At 34.2% G+C, this 11,802-nt stretch overlaps 1 pseudogene; it reads right to left on the reverse strand.

Annotated features, from left to right (window-relative positions):
• LOC116599716 overlaps positions 1 to 10,147 on the reverse strand; it is a 58,707-nt pseudogene extending 48,560 nt beyond the window's left edge.
• Between the last annotated feature and the right edge of the window lie 1,655 nt (positions 10,148 to 11,802).

Consider the following 11,802-nt stretch of genomic DNA (forward strand, 5'->3'; position numbering starts at 1 on the left):
ACTTTGATTTCTGAGAGGTAATGTAACTCCCAAATTATGTCTGGTTGCATGTATAATGTATAATGTGCATATTATATATTCATGCTGTATATTATTATGTTCTTTTCTTAAAAAAACATTTTATTTATTTCAGGAAAGAGAGAGAGAGAGAGCTTGAGCAAGGGAGAGAGGCAGTGAGAGATGCAGGCTCCCAGCTGAACAGGAAGCCTGATGCTGGGCTTGATCCCAGGACCCCGGGATCATGATCTGAGGCAGAGACAAGCACTTAACTGAGCCACTATTTATATATATATATATATATATTTTTTTTTTTTCTAATATTCTAATTTACCTAGACATGTCTTTCTTGGTCTAATCCAAATAACATATGAAAATATCCATAAAAATCTACTCATTAATTGTCACCACTATTTGTTTCCCAAAGGAGGTAATCAATGAGATTTAATTACAGAGTTAAAAGTATTTAAAAAAACTTACTTCTTATGACACAAAAAGGCAGTTAGCAACTTAGATGCATGGGTTTTCTCAGAATTATGCCTCAGTGTTTCTAATGAACAAATAAAATCAGCTGAGAATTGTCAGGAATATGTCTGTGGAGTCATAAATTAATGTTTAAAGACCTCACAGTCTTTTTTTAACTAATTAAACAAAATAGAAGAAGGCTTGTTACATTTTTTCAGAAAAGCCAAATAAATAATCAAATGTAAAACTATTTCTACCCATTTATTTGCTAGACCTGTCACAGGACAATTTTATCTGTTAGATTTTGTTATCAGTCGTGCTGGTTATTCTCATGTAATAACAAAAATCCAGCTCCTTCTGCAGGGAATGTGTAGGTGGGTAGGAGCGTGGCAGGGGAAGTGTGGAAGCTGTGGTGAGTGCTTGCATGCTTTGTTCTTTGTAATGTCCAGGGTACTTGGTTGCAAGTGTTGATCAGCTCTCTGAAACAGATGGGGTAGAAACCAATCCCTCTGGTAACACCTAGAAAATTTGAAGACTTAGATGTGAACCCAACTCCTTAACTGCTCAGGGAGCATTTGGGAACTGAGGAGTTCTCTCCTGATCACATGACACTGTACCAGATGTGGAAATTTTGGTAAGAAATTGTTTTCACTTGTTCTACTTGTTTCAATATGGCTGATTTCATACTTCCTAGGGGTGCAGTGGCCTCCTAACTAGTTTCCGAATTTGTCATAAGGGAAATGATCTGTGTGAGGAGAGGGTTAAAACTATCTATTCAGCCATCTTGCTGACCTTGGACAAATTATTTAAACTCTGTAAAATTCAGTATTATGGTGTGCAAAATGGTGATTAATAATAATAATAATAAAATCTTACTTCAGAAAGTTGTTTTGGAGATTAAAGGAACACGAAACTATTTAAGGCACTGGGCACAGTGTCTGACAAGTAGTAAGTGTTAAAGGAATATGAAGTATTATTAGGTATTAATATTGACATATAGCTAGTGCTTAAGATGTTAGCTTGACTTTAACAGCTTCTGAATCCCTACTGCAGAAATATATTCTCTTAATATACAGATAGACAATAGTGGATTGTTTCTTTTTCTTTCCATTTGTGTTGAATCAATTCTTCTCCTCCCTCCACCCCCCCCCCCACCCCGGAAAGTTAGTCTGTTGTGTAAATGACCAATCTGGCACCTATTCCATGCTGTGAAGTGAAAGAACTAATTCACAACTAATTAGATCCAGAAGCAGCAGGAAAAGATCAGGCATGGGATGGAAAGAAAGGAGGAGAAGGAGGAGGAGGAGGAGGAGGAGGAGGAGAAGGAGGAGGAGAAGAAGAAGAAAGGGAGGAGGAGGAGGAAGAGGAAAAGGGAAGAATATTTTTCTAAGTTCATCAACAAAATGGGAATGGAAGCCAATACAATTAAATTCCTTTAAAATGCACTAAAGAAAACCACTAGAACAAATCAATAAAATGAGGAGCTGGTTTGTTGAAAAATTTATCAAATTGATGAAGCCCTAGCCACAGTTACCAAAAGGTAAAGAGAAAGAACCCAAATAAATAAAATCACAAATGAGAGAAGAGAAATAACAACCAACACCACAAAAATACAAATGATCATAAGAGAATATTATGAAAAATTATATGCCAACAAATTGGATAAGCTAGAAAAATGTATAAATTCTTAGACATATATAACCTATGAAAACTGAAACAGGAAGAAATAGAAAACTAGAGCAGACCAAAAATCAACAGATTTAATTGCTTATCAAAAACTCCTAATAAACAAAAGTGCAGGGCCAGATGACTTCATAAGTGAATTATACCAAACATTTAAATAATAGTTAATAGGTATGTTTCCCCAAATATCCCCACCCCAAAATAAATAATAAAGTAGAAAAGGAAGAGAAACTTTCAAATTCATTTATGAGGCTATCATTACTCTGATACCAAAACCAGATAAATATTCCCCTAAAAGCCCTGAAGAACATAGATGCAAAAATTCTTAATAGGGGCACTTGTGTGGTTCAGTTGGTTCACTCTTGGTTTTGGCTCATGTCACGATCTCAGGTTTGTGGGACTGAGTCCTGCATCAGGGTTTGTGCTTGGCAGGGAGTCTGCTCGAGCTTCCCTCTCTCCCTCTCCCTCCACCTCTCCCCCCAACTTATATTCTTTCTCCCACTCACTCTCTCAGATAAATAAATAAACATTTTAAAAATGCTCAGTAAGGGACATCTAAGTGGCTCAATCTATTAAACACTTACCTTCAGCTCAGGTGATGATCCCAGAATCCTAGGATCAAACCCCCCATTATGCTCCCTGCTCAGTGGGGAGTCTGCTTCTACCTCTCCCTCTATCCCTTCCCTGTTTGTGTGTTTTCTCTCTCATTCTCCAAAAAAAAAAAAAAAAAAGTTTAAAAAATTCTCAATAAAATGCTAGTTTATTGAATTCAAAAATTGTTCACCAGGATGCCTGGACATCTCAGTCAGTGAAGCATCTGCCTTTGGCTCAGGTCATGATCCTGGGGTTTTGAGATCAAGTCCCATGTTAAGGTCCTTCCTCAGCAGTGAGCCAACTTTACCCTCTGCCTGACACTCCTCTTGCTTGTGCTCTTTCTCCAACAGATAAATAAATATATCTTTAAAAATATGTCTTTCACAATGATCATGTGGGATTTATTCCTGAGTTGCAAGACCGGTTCAATATTCACAAATCAATCAACATGATACACCAAACCAATAAAAGGAAGGATAAAAAAAAATTAAAAATAAAAAAAAAGAAAAGAAAAGATGAGAACCATATGGCCATTTCAGTAGATGCATTAAAAAAATTGATAAAACACAGAACCAAATCATGATAAAAATCTTCAACAAAGTAGGTTTAGAGGGAACATACCTCAACATCATAAAGGCAATATATGAAATTCATGGCTAATATCATTCTCAATTGGGAAAAGATGAGATCTTTTTATCTACAATAATTAACAAGACAAGAATATCTACTCTCACTGTTGTTATTTAAGATAGCATCAGAGATCCTAGCTTCACCAATCAAACAACCAAAAGAAATAAAAGTACCCAAATCAGGAAGGAAAAAGCAAACCTTTCACTGTTTACAGATGACATGATATTCTTTATGGAAAACATGAAACACTCCAGCAAAAAAAAATGCTAGAAGTGATAAACAAATTCATTTAAGTAGTAAATAAATGCAACAGAAATCTGTTGCACTTCTATACACCAATAAATGAAAAATCAGAAAGAAATTAAGAAAACTATCACATTTACAATTGTAACCAAAATTAACCTAACAGAATAAATGAAAGACCTGTACTCTGAAAACTATAAAACATAGGTGAAAGAAATTAAAGATGACACAAAGAAATTAAACACATTCTGTGCTCACGGATTGAAAGAACAAATATTGTTAGAATATTTATTCTGCCCCAAACAATCTAGGCTTTTAAAGCAATTCCTATCAAAATCCACAAGCATTTTTCAGAGATATAGAAGAAACAATCCTAAAATTCGCGTGGAACCAGAAAATACCCCAAATAGCCAAAGCATTCTTGAAAAAGAAGAGCAAAATGAGGAATCACAATTCTGGACTTCAAGTTATATTACAAAGCTGTAGTGATCAAATTAGTATGGTACTGGCACAGAAGTAGACACATAGATCAATGGAACAAAATAGAAAACCCAGAAATGAATCTACAATTAAATGGCCAATTAATCTTTTACTAAATAGGAAGGAATATCCATTGGGAAAAAGAATCTCTTCAAAAGTGTTGGGAAAACCAGATAGCAATATGCAAAAGAATGAAAGTGGACTACTTTCTTATAACAAGCTCAAAAATTAATTAAAAATAGATGAAAGACCTAATTATGAGAACTGAAGCCAAAAAAATCCACAGTCAGTAATCTCTTTGACATCAGCCATAGCAAGATTTTTCTAGATATGGCTCTTGAGGCAAGGAAAATAAAAGCAAAAATTTAAATATTGGGACTTCATCAAAATAAAAGGCTTCTGAGCAGCAAAATAAACAACAACACTAAAGGCAATTTACAGAATGGGAGAAGATATTTGCAAATGATGTGTCTGATAAAGGATTAGTATTCAAAATATACAAAGAATTTATAAAACTCAACATCCAAAGAATGAATATTCCAATTAATAATTCAAAAAAATATAGACATGTTTCCAAAGAGGACATATGAAAAGGTGCTCAAATCACTGACCATCAGAGAAATACAAATCAAAACTACAATGAGATATCACCTCACAATTGACAGAATGGCTAAAAGCAACAACACAAGAAACAACAGGTGTTGGCAAGGATGTGGAGAAAGCAGATCAATCTTGCACCATTTTTGGGAATGCAAAGTGGTGCAGTCAATCTGGAAAACAGTATAGAGGTTCCTCAAAAGGTTACACAAGCAAACAAATAAAAAACTATGACCCAGCAATTGCACTGCCAGGTATTTAGCCAAAGTATAAGAAATGCTCATTCAAAGGGATACATGCACGCCTATGCTTATAGTTGCATTACCTACTATAGCCAAATTATGGAAATGGCCCAAACGTCCATTGACTGAAGAATGAATAAAGATATGGTGTAAATAATCTATGGAATATTACACAGCCACAAAAAGAATGAAATCTTAGCATTTGCAAAGATGTGGATGGAACTAAAAAGTATGCTAAGTGTGATAAGTCAGTAAGAAAAAGATAATATATGATTTCACTCATATGTGTAATTTAAGAAACAAAATATTCTGAGCAATAAAAATAAAATTAAAATAAATGACATGCACTAAAAAAGATAAACAATCAAATTATTATTTTACAAAATATGGGCTGTTAGATGTGTAAAATAACATACTGACATGTGCAGAAATTGAAGGAAATAATGAACTGAATAAGCACACATGAGGACAACAGAAGTTTATAATTATATCCATTATATTAAATTTAAATTTCTTATTTAACACATGTGAAGGTCCTCTTTATGTTGACAAATAATTATATCCTACAACCTATCAAAATATTCTCAATAGTGGAAAAAATCCATCTCTCTTAACATTATCATATATCCATTTCCACATTCTAGAAACAAAAATAAAACTGATGTTTTTGATATAATCATTAATTTCTGAAATGAATAATTTTATTCAAAAATTTTTACAGTCTCTAAGATGTTTAGTGAATTTTCTGACATTTCAAGGTGAAATTATTATTAGAGACAAAGGAAAGGTGGAGGGAAAGTGAGAAGAGAGACTGATTTTAAGGAACTGGATGACACGATGGGTTAGTAAACCCAAAATCTATAGGATGGGCAAGAGCTTAGAGATACACTCAAGGAGAAAAGCACTTTACTGGTAGAATTCTTGGGGGGATCAATCATCTTCTAGGGTAGGTCATTCAATCCTCTTTCTTGGTGAGGTCTACCTTTTTCCTCTTAAGGCCTTCAGCTGGTTGGATGAGGTCTATTCACAATATTTAAGAGCATAATTTGCTTTACTCAAAATCTATTGATTTAAATGTCAATCTCATATAAAGATTTCTTCACAGCAACACTAGACAAGTGTTTGACCAAATACCTGGGTACTGTGGCTTATTCAAGCTGACATGTAAAATTAACTGTTCCAGTAGAAATAGAAGGAAGGTATTTCATGTGGATAGGTCATAGCAAAAAATATATGGAAAGGACAATGTATAGAGTTCATTCTGAAGAGACACTGTTCTGGAAAAAGAAACAAAGTATGTTTCACTGCATCATAGTGGAATATGCTATTAATCAGATAAACTGTTCAAAATCATGACTTTTCTACTTGCTAAATATATGACATAAAAAATTTATAAACCTCTATTTTCCAGATATTCAAATTGGCATGGCAAATCTTTGTATTCTGACTTGTGGGCTCACTGAACCCAAGGAAGTATTAGTGACTTTTATAACTCAGTGCCTGAAAATTGGCAGAAAACATCCCTTACCCAGTCCTCTACTTGGAAGTTTCACCTCACTTAATGGGATAAATATGCACTTGTTATTGAAATATAATATTAAAGGAGGCTAGAAGGATGTAGCTTTAACCAAGGTTAGATGATGAAGGTGTTTTGAGTATTTCTATGAGTGAAGTAGATAGATTCTCAAATATTACTGTGCTATGCATCAGATGAGTAACTCCTGATACGTTTTCCAGACAATTATCAGCAAGTCTTTATGTTAAATATGCTTAATGGTGAGAAAAGCAGAAAGAACACTTTTGATCCTTCCAATAACAATAGTGCTATATTGAGTATAGAGGACCAACATTTGGTAGCAGTACTATCTAACAGAAGGACTAAAGGTGATGATGGAAACATCAGGAACTAAATACTACAGCCATGTCCCATTTTTCCAGGTATTATTCAAACCCTAAGGTCCTTTCTAACTATTTCAAGTTGATGCTAATAGTGTGGTCAGTGGACCAAATTTGAGTAGCAAATTATTAAATTATCTTTTGTCTTTTGGAACAATCTTTTAATATCTAGATATTTTCTACTCAAGTTTTCTAACTTTTATCCTTGTTTCTTGAAAAAAACCTTAAAAAGAAAAAAAATGGTCTCATTAGCTGTACTTTTAAGCATTCTGATTCTGACGAAGCACTCTACAATACTATGTAGATATTTGTCATTTATTCACTTATCATATATTGCTTAAATAATTAAATATTGGTTATTAATCTGTTATGATGTGCCAGGCAGTATTTTAAGCACTGAAGATAGAGTGAGGACAGGGAGAAGGAGTAACATCCTTTTATTATTATTATTATTATTATTATTTTCTGTAGAGGGAGAGAGAGAACATGGCATGAGGGGAGGGAGAGGGAAAGAGAGAGAAAATCTTAAACAGACTCAATGCCCAGCATGGAGCCCAAGGCAGAGCTAAATCTTACAATTCTGAACTTATGACCTGAGGTGAAATCAAGTCAGATGCTGAACCAACTGAGACACCCATGTGTCCCTAGAGTAGCATCTTTTGATTAAGGCATTAAAAAGATAACTTTTCTATAAGTACATAAAAAGATGCTCAAGCCTTGAGTCATTAGGAGAATTCAAATAAAAACAACAATAAGATATCATTTCACATTCACTAGAATGACTAGAATCAAAAAGTTAGATAAAACGTTTTGGTGAGAATATTGAGAAGTCAGAAATTTCATACACTGCTTGAAAACATAAATGGTGCAAGTGTTTTGGAAGATGGTGTGATAGTTTCTCAAATGATAAACACTCAAATGATTACCATATGATCTGATAAATATTTTCAGTCTTTGGCATATACACAAGATAAATGAAAACATATGTCCACACAGAAATGTATACATAAATATTCATAACAGCATTATTCGTAATAGTCAAAAGGTAAAGGCAACCCAAATTTCTCTTGATGGACAAATGTATAAACACACACTATTTATCAATACAACAGAATATTATTCAGCCATAAAAAGAATGAAGTACTAATACATAGCATGAATGAACCAAAGGTCAGTATACTAAGTAAAGGAAACCCATTTCAAAGGACAACATACTACATTCAGTTCCCATCAACATCCAGATCAGGGAAATCTACAGACAGAAAGTAGATTAGAGGTTGTTTAGAGCTGGAGTCAGGGATGGGGGAATATAGAGTTATCATTGAAGAGCATGCAGCTTCTTTCTGAGATAAGGGAAATTTTCTAAAATTGACTCTGATGTGGTTTCAACTGTCTGTGAGTATACTAAAAAGTACTAAGTTGAACAATTTAAATAGGTGAATGATATGAAAATCATATTTCAGTAAAATTTTTTTTTTTGGCGGCTTTTCCTATTTGGTGCATTGATTAGTGGGGGGAAATCATGGAAACTGAGAGGGTACATATGATATAATTTCAGCAGTCCAGTGAGATACAAAGAAAACACTGACCACTGGGGCACCAGGGTGGTTCAGTTGGTTAAGCATCTAGTTGGTTAAACATCTGCTTTACGGTCAGGTCATGATCCCAAGGTCCTGGAATTGAGACCTACATTGTGCTCTCCACTCAGCAGGGAGCCTGCTTCTCTCTCTTTCTCTATCCCTACCACTCTGCCTGCTTTGATTTTTCTCTCTGTCAAATAAATACATAAAATCTTTTAAAAATGACTATAGTAACAGTGGGAATAGAAAAAAAGTTAATTAATTCCAGATTTATTTTGGAGAAATAGCTGGCAAAACTTACTAAAGAATTTGTTATTGATAATAAAAGAGAGAGGAGGGAGAGATCAAGGCTGACTGACACATTTTTAGCTCAGCAACTGAATAATAAGGACGTGGTTATTGAGAAGAGATTTTCTAGGAATGAAGGCAAGGTGAGACAGTGTTGAGTTAGATATTCTATGGGGGAAATCTAGTTTACCATTTAATAATAACTAAGCAGATCAGTATGTGAATCTAAAGCTCAAATAAGATTAAGTCTGGGATATAAATGTCAGTTATTTATTGGTTATTCATATTAGTAATTTGCTTTCTGCACATCAGTGGAACACCAAAGAAAACTAGATGCATTCCTTGCCTTTAAGGAATTTACAGTGAAGGATACATTATTCTCTTTAAACCAAAAAATTAAATAAAAGTGTGAATACAATAAGTGCAGTGCAATGAAGCATTTGCTATTTAGTAATACTTTATTTAAACTTAAAAAATATTTTATTTAAACTAAGCTTGGTTAAGGGACTTTAAAATCTGGCACTAGGGATCTTCTCAGTATGTAAAGAACCTAAATATTTTCAAACTCCATGTTTATTCTCTGGAGCTATTAGCAGGAATGATTGTACAGAGATCTGTCTTACAACTGCACACATCGTGCAGAGATGAAAAATAATTAACAATACTTAGATATGCTTCTATGACTACAAATCCAGATACCAATTAGATCCTTTTTTTTAATTTAATATTTTAACTAATTATTTTTTTTTATTACTCCCTTAGCTCAACTGATTCTAATTTCATTGAGGGCTGAAAAAAACTACTTGCTTAAGGAAAAGGAAATGATTTTTTTCTTGTTGTTGTGTCTTATTTATTTATTTATTTATTTATTTATTTATTTATTTATTTATTTTTAATTTCCAGCATAACAGTATTCATTATTTTTGCACCACACCCCGTGCTCCATGCAATCGGTGCCCTCTATAATACCCACCACCTGGTACCCCAACCTCCCACCCCCCGTCCCTTCAAAACCCTCAGATTGTTTTTCAGAGTCCATAGTCTCTCATGGTTCACCTCCCCTTCCAATTTCCCCCAACTCCCTTCTCCACTCTAAGTCCCCATGTCCTCCATGCTATTTGTAAAAGACACAACAACAAAAAAACAATCTGCTCTTAAAAATGCGTCAAAGACCTTAGCAGATAGCTCACCAAAGATTTATAGATTGTAAATAAGCATGTAAAAAGATGTTTTACATTGTTTGTCATTGGATAAATGCAAATTAAAACAACAAGACACCACTACACACTTACTAGAATGGCCAACGTCTGGAACACTGACAATACCAAATGCTTGTGAGGATGTGGAGCCTCGGAAACACTGACCTGTTGCTGGTGAGAATGCAAGATGGGTCAGCTTCTTTGGGAGACAGTTTTTAGGTTTCCCACCAAACTCAATGAGAGATCTTGACATCGTGCCCTTGGTATTTACACAAAGGAGTTGAAAACTTTTGTTCATGAAAAAACATGAATAGGTAGATATTTATAGCACCTTTATTCATAATTGCTAAAACCTAGAAGCAACAAAAACTATTCAGAAGGTGAATATATAAATAAACTGTGGTACATTAAGATAGTGCAATTTTATTCAAAAGAGAAGGGAAAAAAAAGAAATGAGGTATCAAGCCATGGAAAGACATGGACTAACTTAAGATGCATACTACCAAGTAACAGAAGCCAGTCTGAGAAGGCTATGTACTATAAGATTACAATTGCATGATATTCGATAAAAGCCAAAATATAAAGACAACAAAAAGATCAGTGATTGTCAGGGGTTTGGATGGGAGAGATGAATAAGTAGGGCAGAGAAGAGTTTTAGGGCTGTAAAAATGCTCTCTATGGTATTATAATGATGGATATATGTCATTATACTTTCGTCCAAACCCATTGAATGTACAACACTAAGTGAATCTTCTGATAATCTGTGGACTTTGGGTGATTATGTTGTGTCAAAGTAGGTTCATCCTTGGTTAAAACAAAACAAAACAAAACAAAAAAAACAAAAAACACCATTCTGGTGAGTGAAGCTGATAATACGGGAAGCTATGTGTGTGTAGGAACAGGTGTTTAGGGGAAATCCCTGTATTCACTCTCAACTTTATTGTAAACATAAAGCTGATCTAAAAAATTAAGTCTTTAAAAATGAAGAAGAGATAATAAAGTATGTGTGAATTCTTTATTAATGTTATTAGTGCTCATTTTTCATGTATTTTCTTTCTTTCCACTTAAACTTAAATTTAAGTATAACCTTCACTATTCACTCAGATAAAAATAAATAAAAATAGTAGTAAAATTGAAAAAAAAAAAAAAGGAAAAGGAAATGATGTTCACAGAAGCAGTTGAAATAAATGTGAAGCTAGTTGAAAATAGGAAAGAAAAAAAAAGTTCCTGCTGCAGAGTTGCTCTAATTCTACTCAAGATCTAATGTATTCTCCAAACTAATCACCCCCCAAACTGAAGTTTCACCCTCTCAGAAATGTAAGGTGCTTGTTACAGCCCTGTTCCAGTGAGGGGAGAACAGGGCAATGAAACATAAGGCAGGAGACCATGGTATTTTGAGCCTGCTTGTTTATAGAGCAGAAAACTCTAAAAGTCTTGTGTGTCCCAAGAAAAATTTAACTCAGTGTTGTTTTCCTTTTAGCTATATCTGTTTCTATCTGTTCAGAGAGAGCATCAGTCCTGATACTGTCAGTGCCCTCAAGGCGAAGAAGGGAGGGCAGTAAAGTCAGAGTGGCAATGTCATCACCATAGTGTAGTGACAGGGATGGATGTCAGTGTGGTTATGATGAGGATGACAGCGATGGTAATGGAGAAAGTATCCAAAAGCATCAAGGATTTGGCACTGTCCCCAGAGATGAAGTCTTGATTTCAGTGACATTTCTAGCAGGGGGAAAAGTCTCCTGAATATAGCCTGGATTTGGTGAGGGGATGACTCAAAATATTGTCATCCTTTTTTAGTGGTATAAAAGGAATCAGACATCACTTAGGACTTATTGAAGTATGGAGATGTGAGTGTTATTTTTAAACATAATTTGTTTATATGTGTTAGAAAATAATTATAAAAGTAAA

Source organism: Mustela erminea, chromosome 9, assembly GCF_009829155.1.
Source record: "Mustela erminea isolate mMusErm1 chromosome 9, mMusErm1.Pri, whole genome shotgun sequence".
NCBI lineage: Eukaryota > Metazoa > Chordata > Mammalia > Carnivora > Mustelidae > Mustela > Mustela erminea.